Raw genomic sequence first — 6992 nt, 5'->3', positions numbered from 1 at the left:
ATAGGGTGCCATCCCAAAAAGGAATACTGAATATTGGCAACAAAAAAATAAAATAAATTGGGCTGTTTTTTAAACTGGTTTTCTCCTTTTTTGTCTTTTGATTCCATTTTTTCAATTTTGCTTTAAACCAATAAACAAATAACCAAAACGTACATGGACCAATAACCCCTGTTTAAGATGTGTCACTCAGCTGATAATGAAATTAAGTGCCATCTTTCACCCTCTTAAAGAAACAGTCACACACTACTGTATAATAACAACTTAATCATGATACCATTTATTTATAAATATATAAATAGAGCAGTCACATGTTACAGCATTCACATTTTTAGAGATCATCCAAAGATATATAATCATCTAGATGAGATGAGGAGAAAGATCTTACAAAATGGGTGCAGTTCTCCATTTAAACCGTTTTGACTTAAACTGTTTCATTTCATTGTCTGTCTGGATTCCAATATTAAAAGCTTTCTTTTCTCTACAAGAAGTGTGAAAAAAATAAATAATACATATGATATACAGTGAGGTCCAAAAGTCTGAGACCACAAGTGAAAATGCATTCTTTTCAAATTGAATACAAAGTTTTTCTTTACTAGTTATATTATCAGCATAAGAATTTGAGTTAAAAGTCAAATCTTTCAAAATATGACATTCATTTCAGAATGTCCACCAGCTTTTCTCAGACTTTTGGACCCCGTATGGATAAATAACTTTGATTCCCTGATCAATAGCTCAATGAGGCACTCAGTGAAGGAGCAGCAATTCTTGAGAAATCTATTAAAATAAATGACACATCAGAGAGTAGCATCAAGGGTCTAAATCATAAAGGGTTATTTATCTGGCTAAAGCTGAGGCAGCCTCATATCTGCTGACAGACTGTAAATGACCAGAAGAAGAGGAAACAGAAAAGTGATGACTTCCTGGGGTGAGTTTGTTGCCATGGCACTGCTGGTTGGGGCTACAGTTGTAGTCGTTGCTGTAGTGTTATTGCGGGGTGCAGTTGTAGTCGGGGCTACAGTTGTAGTGGGGGCTGCAGTTGTAGTGGAGGCTGCAGTTGTAGTGGGGGCTGCAGTTGTAGTCGGGGGTGCAGTTGTAGTGGGGGCTGCAGTTGTAGTCGGGGCTGCAGTTGTAGTGGGGGCTGCAGTTGTAGTCGGGGCTGCAGTTGTAGTCGGGGGTGCAGTTGTAGTGGGGGCTGCAGTTGTAGTGGAGGCTGCAGTTGTAGTGGGGGCTGCAGTTGCTGGAATGAAATGTAATTTTCTTCAGTTGTTGTAACGTACATTTAATTTTCACTATTTACTATGCATGCGCGATATTGATTCACTTACCTAAAAGCAGGAACAAGACCACCAGGTATTTTCCTTTCATCTTAAATGTATCTTTTAAAACTTTTCCAACAAATCTAGAAGAGAATCAATGAAGTCATAATTTTAGCATCATAGATCATAGATCAGAACTTATCTAATACCAATTTGACAAAACAAGGGAAATTAGAAGGCAGTTAAAAATACAATAACAGGGATTTATTTTGAGAATCCTTTATAGTGTCATTCACTGGCACTTGGTAAGATATTTTGATCATTTTTATTTCTTATTTCAGATGACTGCTCTTACTGCCTGAGCCATGTCGCCCCCATGACCATGACCTGGCAAGATATTCTACACAGTGGCCGCTCTCTGTTTGGGAAAATACTTCCAAATGTCTTCGCAGAATTTTCCTCATGTATGGGTAGGGGTGACCAGGGATGATTGTAAGTTCATGTAAGATACAAAGAGTTCCTCTGTTACAACCTACCCCTGCAACTGGGGTGAGTTGCAAACACTAGCTGGGGATGTATGTAACAGGAACATACATTTTGCTTAAATCAGACCCACTCCATGAAATTTACACAAGAACTTTATTCATTATAAAATGGCCTATTTCTAACATCTGTATTCTCTCCAGGGACACCACTGTCTTGTTTGTCTCCATTGCTTAGACATGCTGAGAAATAAATGCATGGCAAAAGCAATTTGTTGTTTTAATTAGAATTAAGTGTTACAACCATTGCCAACCCGGGCAGCCATTACGTAGCCAGCTAAGGTAGCCTGTGGGTTTGAACCTAGCAGGAATTTGAAACATCACATTTGACTGGAGAAAATGCTTATTGCTGAAAGTTAAACTGTTTTACCTCCGATATTTTGACTGCTAAACAAATAAAAGATGAGATGAGAAATTGCTTTTGTACTTCAGTCATTTTTTGGCTTAGAACACCCAATATTTCAGTCAACAAGCCTCTCCTGTGAGTTCATGGGAGTATGGGTCCTGGCCACACCTCGTTTATTTTTGGTCAAGCTGATGCTGTTACAGCTAACCCAATGTTTCAACTATCCCTGGTCTCCCCTACACTTAGATACCTGTTATAGGACTGGCTTTTCTGAGGCTAACAGAAAAGGTCTGTGAAAAGATCTATTAGCAACCTAAATTGCGCAGAATAAGATATTAACGAAAGTCAAACTGGACTGGGAAAATTATATAAACTTCTGGATAAGCTATTTTCTCTGGAATGGTGGTCTCTTCCTAAATTTTGTCAGAATCATATGTAGCAATCATGGAAAAATACTCAAAAAATACTCAAAAATAATCAAAAACACTTCATGTCTGCTCAATAAAAGACTTGCATTATAAGAAATAATAAATATGTTTAATTTTAATAAATATGTTTAATTTCAATCATCACTTACCTTCGTTCGGCGATGCTTTTCAGGCACTTAAAAAGGTAGTCTTCTCCTGGAGCTTGCGTCCTACGCGGTTTTTTCAGCCGAAATTATTGTGAAGCTGAAGTGAACACTTAGGTGATGTTCCTCTAAAGCTCTGGCTTTGCACATGCAATACCTGCCTTAGTCCTGCCACATTTATAACAAGACAAGATGACGTCAAATTACCGACACCCTAAATATATCGACATAGTCTATTAATAAAACAGGTTGCCCCATTAGGCATAAATTTTCATTGCCACACCCTGTGACTTACCAAAAATGTTTTGTTCTCTTTATGCAAAGCTGTGCGCATACTGGAAGGTAGACACACAAAATTTCCAGGATATTCAAAATGCCAAATGCCCGAGCTAGATAGTTACCATCTTAGCTCATCGATTTAAGTCACATGCACCCTCTACTTATGGAAGAAGGAACATTTTCATTTACATTTTGGGGTTCAGCACTCCTATTGTCTCAGGGTCAAATCTGACCCGTTGTTTTGTATCTAGTTTTTTGTATTGGAACAGGGCTTCAGGATATCCTCAAAAACAGCTCTATAAACAAAACAAAACCAGTGGTCACCATTTTATTCAATCCTGAAGGTCCCGTTGTCTGGTTACATCATCTGTGGTGTTACGGGTAAAATTTGACCCGGCATGAAGGAAAAACAGACATATCCTTTTCAATGGTAAAGAGATTCTTCAAAGATAATGCTGTTTCTGGTATGAGTGAGATAGATTGCTGAGGCAGCGGTCGCTTCCAGATGAGACAATACTGAATTTGTGACTAATTTGTGGCTATTAAATATCCCAGCACACCTTTTTGCTTATCCCTAATGCACAGGTGAAATCCTCATTCTGGCACTTTCCACGTGACCTAAACATCCCCAACATCTAAACCTCTCATTCCCAGGTTTTCCCTTCAAAAGAGAAAATGAGCCTCAGTTTACCTGCCTGGCTGCATTGCGGTGAAGCATGACAAGACATGAATACATTACTTTTCTTATCAAAAATTATTAAAAAATTGTGACACAGCAGTAAGGACATTGTGCACATGGAGTTTGACTTTCAGGCTATGAGAATGCTTTGGGAGATTTTGGGAATTTGAAATGTTCCGAAATTTGAAAGGAAAGGCAGAAAACGCGACTTCTAATAGTTGGAATACTTTATTTGAATGGGTACGCAGTTTGGATCACCTTTTCAGTGACATTTAGCCCTTTCTTTTGGCTCATATTTATTTGAAACATGCTTCACTTTCCCCACATTGTTTTCTCAAACAATAATGCAAAAACATACCCCTCTCCGTGTCAGTAAACTCAGTTCCCAATTCAGTCTATGCTCCAGTGACGACCAGCGGCACAATGTGCTCAACTTACAAGAAAGACGCTCATCAGAGACTAATTTACGACGTAGGCTTTGTGACTGTCAAAAAAAGCAATCTTGGTGAAAGGTGAATTACAATTCAACCACAGAGACCAAGTTTGGAAGATTTAATAACTCAATATTTTTATCCAGTGAGAAAAACGTTTTGCAGATGAGGGTTTGCAGGTCCAGCTCCAGGAAGGAGGGGGCGCAGACATGGAGCAGGCAGCGATGATGAGCCACCCCCCCCAGGGAAGAGCCATCAGGCCATCGACTGAAGGGCAGGTTCACGGGCTGCCCCAGGACGGAGCCAGAAGCAGGTGGAGAAGTGGTGGACGATGCAAGGCTCTGAAACGCAGAGGGAACGCAGATAAGGGCCATTTTCAGACTGTGTAAATGCTGCCGACTGGTTGGCAGTGAAATTGTGTAGCCGTCCTGCGTCTCTGTTATTTAACCTTTTTTTCACTCCCATAACGGAAACATAAGACTTCAGCACATTGCCACAATGGAGGACTGCTTTCCCAGGGCTGCCCGATGCCTTCAGGGGTGTAAATATGATATCACATTTATTCCTGTAAAAAAAAAAACATTCATTGTGTCACTGAAAACAGGTACTGATACGCACATACAGCATATGCGTCATTAAGTATTTCGCAATATTGAACTGATTGAAATTTTCCTTGAGGCAGAAGAAAACAAAAGTACCGTTGCATTAATTACAGGAGCTATTTTAAGAAGTTGTCAGACGGAGTAATTGCGGGCGAATTTCACTTATCTCTTTATTTGCTTTGGCTACAGGAGGGCAAAGTTTTTGTGGGGTTTTTTTTGGGGGGCGGGGGGGGGGGGGGGGTTATGAAAATGTATTTCTTGAGAATCAAAACAAAAAGACTATGAAGTGTCAGACCACCAAACCCTCAAAATTACTTACTGAGTCGATTTCTAAAGATGTTTAATGACATACTGACTGGTTTTAGCAACATACTGTGTTGTTTGAATGACCTAAGTCATTAAAACAAATGAATTTATTAATAGAAAGTTAAAAAATGCCAAGAATTTGCAAATGCCGCACTGCATAAAAGGATGAACCTGCAGACGCTGCAACTAATCATCCAACATTGAATATCCATATTGAACACAGGTTGAAATTAAATGCATGTTTTTCGTGCATCTTGTTTGTAATATAATGGTAAATGGACTGCATTTATATAGTGTTTTTATCCAAAAGTGTTGGGTGTGTGTGTGTGTGTGTGTGTGTGAGAATAAGTGAATGAGAGGCATTCATAGCTGGAAACCTGTGTAAATGCTGCCGACTGGCTGGCAGTGAAATTGCGTAGCCGTCCTGCGTCTCTGTGATTTCGAAAAAAATAAAAAAATAAAAAAGCCTCATAGTTTGATTTGGTACATTTTATTAGTGCCAAGGAAAAACAGCAAATTGAAAAAACAATATGATTGTTTATATCTTGGCATTAATTGAAGTGTCAATTCCAGCAGTGAACCAACAGCAAACACGCCAAACGTAGTTACATATTATGACCAGCAGGTGTCACTGTGTGAACCTCCTCATCAATGGGTTTGTCCAATGTCTTAAAAAAGTAATAGAAATGTGGATATGTTGATAGCTAGACAAAAATAAAACAGATAGGCATCTATAGAAAGGCGTTTATGCAGTGAATAATCTACAGAGACCGTGAACATCATATGAAGTGTCAACTTTTGTGCATTAAATCTTTTGAGGACATCTCATCCAGGTTAGAATCAAGCTCTCACTGGACTGAATCAGTGGAAGTGTTGAGTTTAATTTTAAATAGCCCAATCAAATATAAAACTATCACTATATATTTATATATATATATAACAGCTTGATTGGCTGCCTTGAGAAATTGTCAGATGAAACGGAATCCCTATAGTAGTTGGCGAAAAAAGACCATTTGAACAGTTTATTTTTCTACTTATAGTAGCCTATAGCCAATCAAATCATTTTGTTTAATCAACAATAAAAATGTTTTAACTGTGTTTCCAATCAATGATTGTGTGTGTCCTATCAATCATGGGTTGGACTTAACCAACAGGTGAGTCTATTTGGCCGATTTAGCAAGCAGGATTAAGGTCGAAGTCAAGGTCAAGTTAATGTTTCTGTTGTGTTTTTTTCATACTCCATCATACGAGTACAATGAGCAGTGAAATGTTATTGCTGGCTCCTAAGTGTGCTTAATAAGAGTGCTTAATAAGTAGGACAAGCTACATTCAGCCGAGTGTGTTTGCATTTAACACCATGAATTGTTTTGCACTGCAGAAGCACAGAATATGTACTTATTCTGCAATTATGCACAGAGTAGGCCTATTATTTTTTTGGCCGATTATTCTCTTCCAAGATAGAGCCATGAAAGCTGATTGGTGTGTGAAGAGGCAAATCTATTCCTGGATTTGCATAATCCCTTCATTTATCATGGCACATATTGTCCTCGCAATTCAACTCGCAATTAATGTAGGCCTACTTGAGGCTACGACAGACAGTGATATAGCTACCATGCATATCTCACCTGAAAAAAGTTATTGATTTGGGGACATGATTTTTTTTGTCAAATATACTGTCAGATCATATTCACTGTTAACCACAGGCAGAGTTATTGACAGAAAGGCTTGCGAGCATAAAGTTAGGGTTCTGGGTAATTTGTCACTGGCATCAAGTGACAGGTGGGTGTTGAGCAGTTGTGAAGGTAGCACAGACGGATTATAATGAAAGTCAGAAATGAGAGATAGACGGTATAGGGTGCTATCCCAAAAAGGAATACTGAATATTGGCAAAAAAATAAATAAATTGGGCTGTTTTTTGAACTGTTTTTTTTCCTTTTTTGTCTTTTGATTCAATTTTTTCAATTTTGCTTGAAACCAATA

The 6992-nt window shown here is 38.5% G+C and overlaps 1 long non-coding RNA gene across 1 annotated transcript; it reads right to left on the bottom strand.

Annotated features, from left to right (window-relative positions):
* Window positions 1-319: 319 nt before the first annotated feature.
* LOC133105489 (uncharacterized) lies at window positions 320-2856 on the bottom strand. The gene is made up of 3 exons (XR_009703858.1): window positions 2722-2856; window positions 1326-1399; window positions 320-1237 (listed from the first exon to the last, which is right to left on the bottom strand). It is a non-coding gene; the product is annotated as an uncharacterized LOC133105489 (long non-coding RNA).
* Window positions 2857-6992: the final 4136 nt, after the last annotated feature.

The sequence above is a fragment of the Conger conger genome, chromosome 12 (assembly GCF_963514075.1).
Source record: "Conger conger chromosome 12, fConCon1.1, whole genome shotgun sequence".
NCBI classification, from domain to species: domain Eukaryota; kingdom Metazoa; phylum Chordata; class Actinopteri; order Anguilliformes; family Congridae; genus Conger; species Conger conger.
This window is presented reverse-complemented; position numbering and strand designations above follow the sequence as displayed.